Genomic DNA, 6,654 nt, shown 5'->3' with positions numbered 1-6,654 from the left:
TGAGTCAGCGCTTCTACATTGACCCTTGGTGTAGCTTGCAGAGTCTTCGTGTGGACTTCCTGATAGGTCTTTTCACAATCCCCACTTTACAAATGAGCGAAGACACAAGGGGGCAAACCGTGTATGTAGGTCATACAACCGGTGAGTGGAGAGACCAGAACTCGGCCACATCAAGTATATGCTAACTGAGCAGGCCCAGGAAATGAGAGGAGAGTGAGATGGAGGCGGGATTAGGAGGACAAGGAGACGGAAAACCATGGGGACTGGCGTGGTATCCTCCTGGCAAAGGCTGGGACCAGCTTGGCACCCTACTGGGGGAGAGGAAGGGAGTGGCAGATGGGGCCAGATGGCAGAGGCTGAAGGCAGTAGAGGTGTTTGAATTTGAGCCATAGTGGATGAGCCACCTGGATCCTTTGGGATGAATAAATTGGTCAGCTGAGTGCGGGTCTTCGGGACAGCAAATAGCTGGCAACGGCGTAGCCGACCAGGAGAGCCAGTTAGAACAAAGGCTCTGCAGTCAGTCGGCCAGAGGATTTGGACACCTTTTGTCCAGACATGTAACCTATAGTTACTGAGTCTCAATTTTCTCATCTAAGTCCCTGGTTGAAAAGATTAAAATTATTGTTTCAGTGCTTGACTCTTGACACTCAATCAATAGCCCTGTGCTATTAAACCAGAAGTTTAAACCACCGCTCTGCATTACATTATGTATGTATGCGCATGGTATTCATAGATACACAATAAAAACCATTACAAAACGGTTAAAAAGCCTAATAGAAAAGATGGACAGCATGCACAAACAGATGGAAAGTTTCAGAAGAGGCACGGCTGGCTAGCCATGCTAACATCATGCTAATGAGGTGTCATGACGGAGAGGAAGAAGTCTGTGGGTATGATTCAAATCAGATTGGACAGAGGAGAAAAAATAACAACAATAAACTTAGTGATGGTTTCATAGAAACCCTATAATCCTAAAGGAGAGACAGACACCCTGCCCCTGACACACATGCGCACACACACATACACACACACACACATACACAGCACCAGCTTCCTAGATGTTACAAGGCTTAAAGCACAGCCCAGGGTGCACAGTGCTTCGTGGTACAGCGCCTACATCACTGAACAAACACGGTGGCATTCCCACATGTGCCAACTTTCCTTCAGCACCACGGCCTCAACAGCGATCAGGATCAAAACTCTGTCTCCAGGAAACGGGGCAAAGCTGCCTATGTGTTCTGAGACGCCCTAGTCCAGCCCTCAGGAGCTCACAGGCTACAGGGAGAGTTGGACTGATAGTAAAGTGGTCTGTTCCATGGTGGTGACATACCAGGGAAGAAAATCACAGACGGGGACAGGAGGGACAGAGGTGAAGGGGCATGCTTCGCTAAGGTGCTTAGGCAAGGTCTGAATAAGAAGAAGTGCCGTTTGAACAACAATCTAAAATGGTAGCGTGCAGCAAGATAGACGGCAGGGAAAGTTGAGGGGACGTCGGCAGAAAGAGGAGCCCCCCCCCCCACTGCTGAGAATCAGGAATTCTCAGCGCTATTCACAGCTCCCGTGTAGGTTGCTGACACGGAGAGAACATCTCGTTTATGCAGATATTTTTCAAGTAAGAACGTCAAGACAGCAACAAGGCAAGACTGAAGGTCTTAGCATTTATGACCTCAAGTGAGTTCATGTCCTCTTGAAAACATTCTGGAAAGCTCAGAAAACCTGTGCCCTCAGTACTTGTTTACAGCGAAGGTACCTAACTCCCTACATCCCTGTCATCTAGAGTTTTGCCTGGAATCCTATCCATCTCTAGCTCATGAATCATTGTAATTTCACTTAAATTTCTTTGCATGGCCTGGAGAGACACCCAGCCATTAAAGGCTAAGCCTCAAAATGCTTCAAAGATAGTAACCTTACAACTCATCAAAATTATATTTATATACATATATATACATCACACACACACACACACACACACACACACACACACACACACACACACACACTACTGTAAAGATAGTCAACTTCCCAAAGGAATAATGGCTTTTGTCGTCACTTCTGTCATCCCACCAACACTAGATGTTAAGATCCTATTGCAAAGAGGTCACATATTTCGGTTACAGGACGTAGAAAAACCAAACTGAGCTGAGCTGGAAAGTCCCTGTCTGCTGGCTGCATACACAGTACTTAAAAACTACTAAGCACGAGGCTGGGGGGGAGAATCATCAATGGCCACATTCACTCTAGAACATGCTTGCTGCAATCCCTGTTTCCTACTGGCTGAACAGTGACGTGATTATATCAGGGGCAAGCAGGATGAACAGGGAGGCCCATTCCTTAGAAGAGAATACACACCCAGTACCGTAAACCTGGCTAAAAGCCTGTGGCTGGGTCAATCATGAGCCTAAAGGGGAACACACTATTGTTGCTTCCTTAAATGGACGTGCTGCCAAACTTCCTCCTAGACATTTATATTTATAGTTATACTTGTGCCCCTCTTAGATTAGGGCCGACCCTGACTTCTTCCTGAAGAAACTACTGAGTGTTTATAGTTGCTACAGGAGATATAATTTTCTTCAATGGTGTAGCTACTGAGAGTCTAGTTAAAAGAAGGGGATCAGAGTGGAAAGATAGGGGTGACAGGAAGTAATAAGGGAAGAATACACCCACAGTACATTGTACTTGTGTATGTATAATAAATAATAGATAGATAGATACAAATAAATAATAAATGGATTTTTTTAAAGGGCAATGAAATGTGGCTTCCGCTGAAACGCCCACACCCATGCTGGGCATGCCATATTCTTTCCCTGAGCACCTCTCTCTCTCTACTGATCTCCAAGCATTAAATCCATGTTTAAAAAAAGATATCTTTCAGACAGAGGGCATGAATTTAAAAGAGAGCAAGATGGACATAAGGGAAGGCTTGGAAGGAGTAAAGGGAAGGAAGAAACGATGCCGTTGTATTATAATCTCAAAAACTCAAAGAAATCTTTTAAAAGATCTTTTTAAATCAACAGCTCTGCTTCATACTGAGTTGTCCTGGAATGCCTTTCTGTGGCAGCCATAGGGTTTGGCTTTACCTGAGTAGAGATCCCTAAGGTGTGAGAGAACTCCACGGGCTGCTGCATCCTCCCTGCTGCCTTCATTTCCCCCGCCACTGCTGTCCAGAAGAGCAAGGTGGTGGAGAAGGGTGGGACTGAGGTGACAGGGACAGGGAAGCAGAGACTGGGCCCCCAGGTGGAGCAGATAGCATGCAGGGCTCTTGGCTTTACCCAGGAAAGCCACCGGGAGGCCCCCAGTTTCCTACTGTGTTCTGAAATCTACACTAACAGGGCTCTTCAAGAACAGCCTGTAAGGGCTGGAGAGATGGCTCAGTGGTTAAGAGCACCCGCTGCTCTTCCAGAGGTCCTTCCTGAGTTCAATTCCCAGCAACCACATGGGGGCTCACAACCACCTACAATGAGATCTGGTGCCCCCTTCTGGTGTGCAGGTGTACATACAGGCAGAACAAAAAAAAAGAAGAAGAAAAAGAAAAAGAAAAAAAGGAACAGCTTGTAGGAAATGGGGACATATTAGAATTTAGGGTACCTGGGATACAGGTGGGGGTGGTGGATGGAACATCAGGGTTTAGATTTGGGGTACACTCTGAAGGACTAACTGTTAACAGGAGGCTTGTTGTTATCAGTGCTATTGTAGGTGGGTTTCTATTGCTGTGATAAAAACACCAAGAGCAGCTTGGGGAGGTAAAGTGTTTTTTGTTGTTGTTGTTGTTTACTTTTCTACATCACAGTCACCACTGAAGAAATCCTAGAGAAATTCACGGGGGAACACTGCTCACTAGATCACTCCCCAGTTTGCTTGGTTTGTTTGTTTGTTTGTTCTGTTTTTAAAGTTAGAAAATAACATTATTTTGTTCTGAGGAGTAGGCCAGAGTCCCCTCAGAACTTCTGAAACCGCTGCTTGGTGCCAGCAGCCTTGGTGACCTTGAGCACATTGAATCGAACAGTCTTGCTCAGGGGCCTGCACTCTGCCTTGGTGACAATGTCACCAATCTGTACATCCCCTTAGATGGGGGGTGGGGGTGGGGTGGGGGTTGGGATGGGTCACATGCACAGTTGTGTTTTTGTGGCACTTCTCAAAGCAATTGTACTTCCGGATGTAACGAAGATAGTCAGGGCCGATGACAATGGTCCTCTGTATCTTCATCTTTGTCACAACACCAGACAGGATCCGACCTCGGATGGAGGCGCTATCCGTGAAGGGGCATTTCCTGTCTATGTAGGTGCCCTCGATGGCCTCCTTACAGCCTAGACCGATGTTTTTTGTAGTACCAAAGGACTTTTTCCTTGCGGGTTTCTCCTAGCAAAACATGCTTCTTGTTTTGAAAGATTGTAGGCTGCTTTTGGTAAGCATGCTCTGTCTGAATGTCCGCCATCTTCCCAGCAGCCTGAGGGGTGGAAAAATTCAGCCAGTTTTAAAACACAAACCAGGACCACCTGCCGCAGAGGTGGCACAGTCCACAACTGGCTGGACTCTTCTACGTCAATCATTAATCAATAAAATTCCCCCGAAGGCTGACCTACAGGCCAACGTGGTGGAGACAATTTCCCAGCTAAGGTTCCCTCCTTTCAGGTGCTCTTAGCTTCTGTCAGTTGACAACGTACTAACCAACGGCGTTATTATGAAAGATATCAAGAACCCCAAGGCTCTTTCATTGAGCACCCCCACAGCCTTCCAGAGACATCGTAATGACCTTGTTGGAGGCCTATTGTCAATGGGCCATCTTCCTGAGCCTGGCCCTGCAGCCTTTGAGGCCCCCATATAGCTGGCCACCCCCGCCCCATAATAGCAGGATTCCAGCTGCTTTTTCCTCCAAATCAGCAAAAGTGACAGAAACTTCATCAGAGAAACTGTTCTTGTAGCAACGAGCAACCCTGAACCTATGTGGAGAGGCCAGAGGGCACCCACCTATATCCACACCCTGTCCTTCTCCACAGCCCTGGCCAGCCTGGCCTCTCTCTGCCCTCTCACCAAACCTTCCCGAAGCAGGAGCGAAGACTTCCTGACAGTGAAAATGCTGTCGTTCACTGCTTAAACTGTAACTCCCATGCCTTCGCACAGCGCCTAGAACCCTTACCATGACCTCTAGGTCCTGTCTGGTATGACCCCATCCCTCATGGCCTTTTCCCCCTCCACCTTCACTCTCATTCCCCACCAGAAAGGAGGAGCTCTGTGAAGCACACGGGCACACACACACACACACACACACACACACACACACACACACACACACACATTCCTTGGTGGCCAGGTCCCACTTGTCTGCCAGCTGCAGGGCCAGTGCAACCTCCCCAGGCTATCCACACGCAGGGAAGGCTCCTCTGCTACCACAGCCCTTCCTTCACCCCTTGTCCCACTCACATTGCACTCCATGAATATGAGCACTATAGACAGCCACCGGCCCGCTGACCACATGGACACCGCTCAGCCACCGGCCCGCTGACCACATGGACACCGCTCAGCCACCGGCCCGCTTTCCTCCCACTAAGACATATTGTCCCAGGAGCAGAGCATCCTGTGTTAAGTGGAGTTAAAATAACTAGCGCCAAATAGATAGGTTAAAATTTGTTAGGCGCTCTCTTACCTCTCTCCCTCTTTCCTCTCTCTTTCTTCCTCTCTTCCTATCTCTGTCTCTCTCTTTGGGGTACCCCTCCCCCCTTTCCTTCTTTCCCCATGCTCATTTAATAAACTTCCACGTCTTAAAACAAAAACAAACCCATTGGGCATTTTTTTTTCTCATTCTTGTTGCTTGTCAGTTACATGCACATGCACTACGTGTGTGTGTGTGTGTGTGTGTGTGTGTGTGTGTGTGTGTGTGTTTTCACACACTGGTGCTCCAGGAGGCTGAGGCTAACTTTCATTCATGTCTCTCTAGCCAGCTACCCCAGCCTGGCACTTGAGGAAGTACTCATAAATCCAGTCTGACTGTGGCCTACAGACAACTGTCACTTTGGCCCTGGCCCTGCATCCCCCACGTGCGGCGACTGAGCTCCAGAGAAAACCTCTGCTTAGAGCTGCAGGGAATGGCCAGCAGCCGGCTCCAAGACAGGAGCAGGCACAGGCTAGCTGCCCTTCCCGCTTCCTCTCGCAGCTTCGTGACAAGGCTGCCCAGGCTCTCTGGAACTTCCTGGGATTTCTTTCCTTTCTACTTCTGATCAGCTGCCAGCCTTGCCTGTAGGCACAGGGCCTCCCACAGGAGGAAGCTCAGAAGCCACCAGGGAAGTGTTTGAGGAACCAAAACATTGCCCTCCCCCCTACTCCCCACCCCCGGTCTCCTTCTGCCTCTGTCCACCGGAATGCTACATCTGACCTTGGTACAGGCCTGAAGCTCACAGGACAAGAGTCGGGCTGGCCAACAGTCTATCCCATGATGAGAAGGTTCTGGAATACTTTGTGGGATTTTTTTCCCCGGAAGCATCACATCGGTGTATTACGTTCCACAGCAGCATGTCAGAGCAAGTCAAGCCAAAAACATGTTGGTCAAATTTGGCCCAATGCAGTTCTTCAAAACTACAGCACCCTTATGTAACCCCTTTTGCTTAGTTCCCGTTTGTACGTCTGTTGGTAACCATTCTTCTGGTCATGTGATCGACCTCA

The 6,654-nt window shown here is 48.4% G+C and overlaps 1 pseudogene across 1 annotated transcript; it reads right to left on the bottom strand.

Annotated features, from left to right (window-relative positions):
- Window positions 1–3,576: 3,576 nt before the first annotated feature.
- Window positions 3,577–5,432, bottom strand: LOC311593590 (small ribosomal subunit protein uS17-like; annotated as a pseudogene). The gene has a single exon. The product of its transcript is annotated as a small ribosomal subunit protein uS17-like (transcript).
- Window positions 5,433–6,654: the final 1,222 nt, after the last annotated feature.

This window comes from Acomys minous, assembly GCF_964271855.1.
Source record: "Acomys minous genome assembly, chromosome: 3".
NCBI classification, from domain to species: Eukaryota; Metazoa; Chordata; class Mammalia; order Rodentia; family Muridae; genus Acomys; species Acomys minous.
Note: the sequence above shows the minus strand (reverse complement) of the source record. Positions and strands in the feature narration are given on the sequence as shown.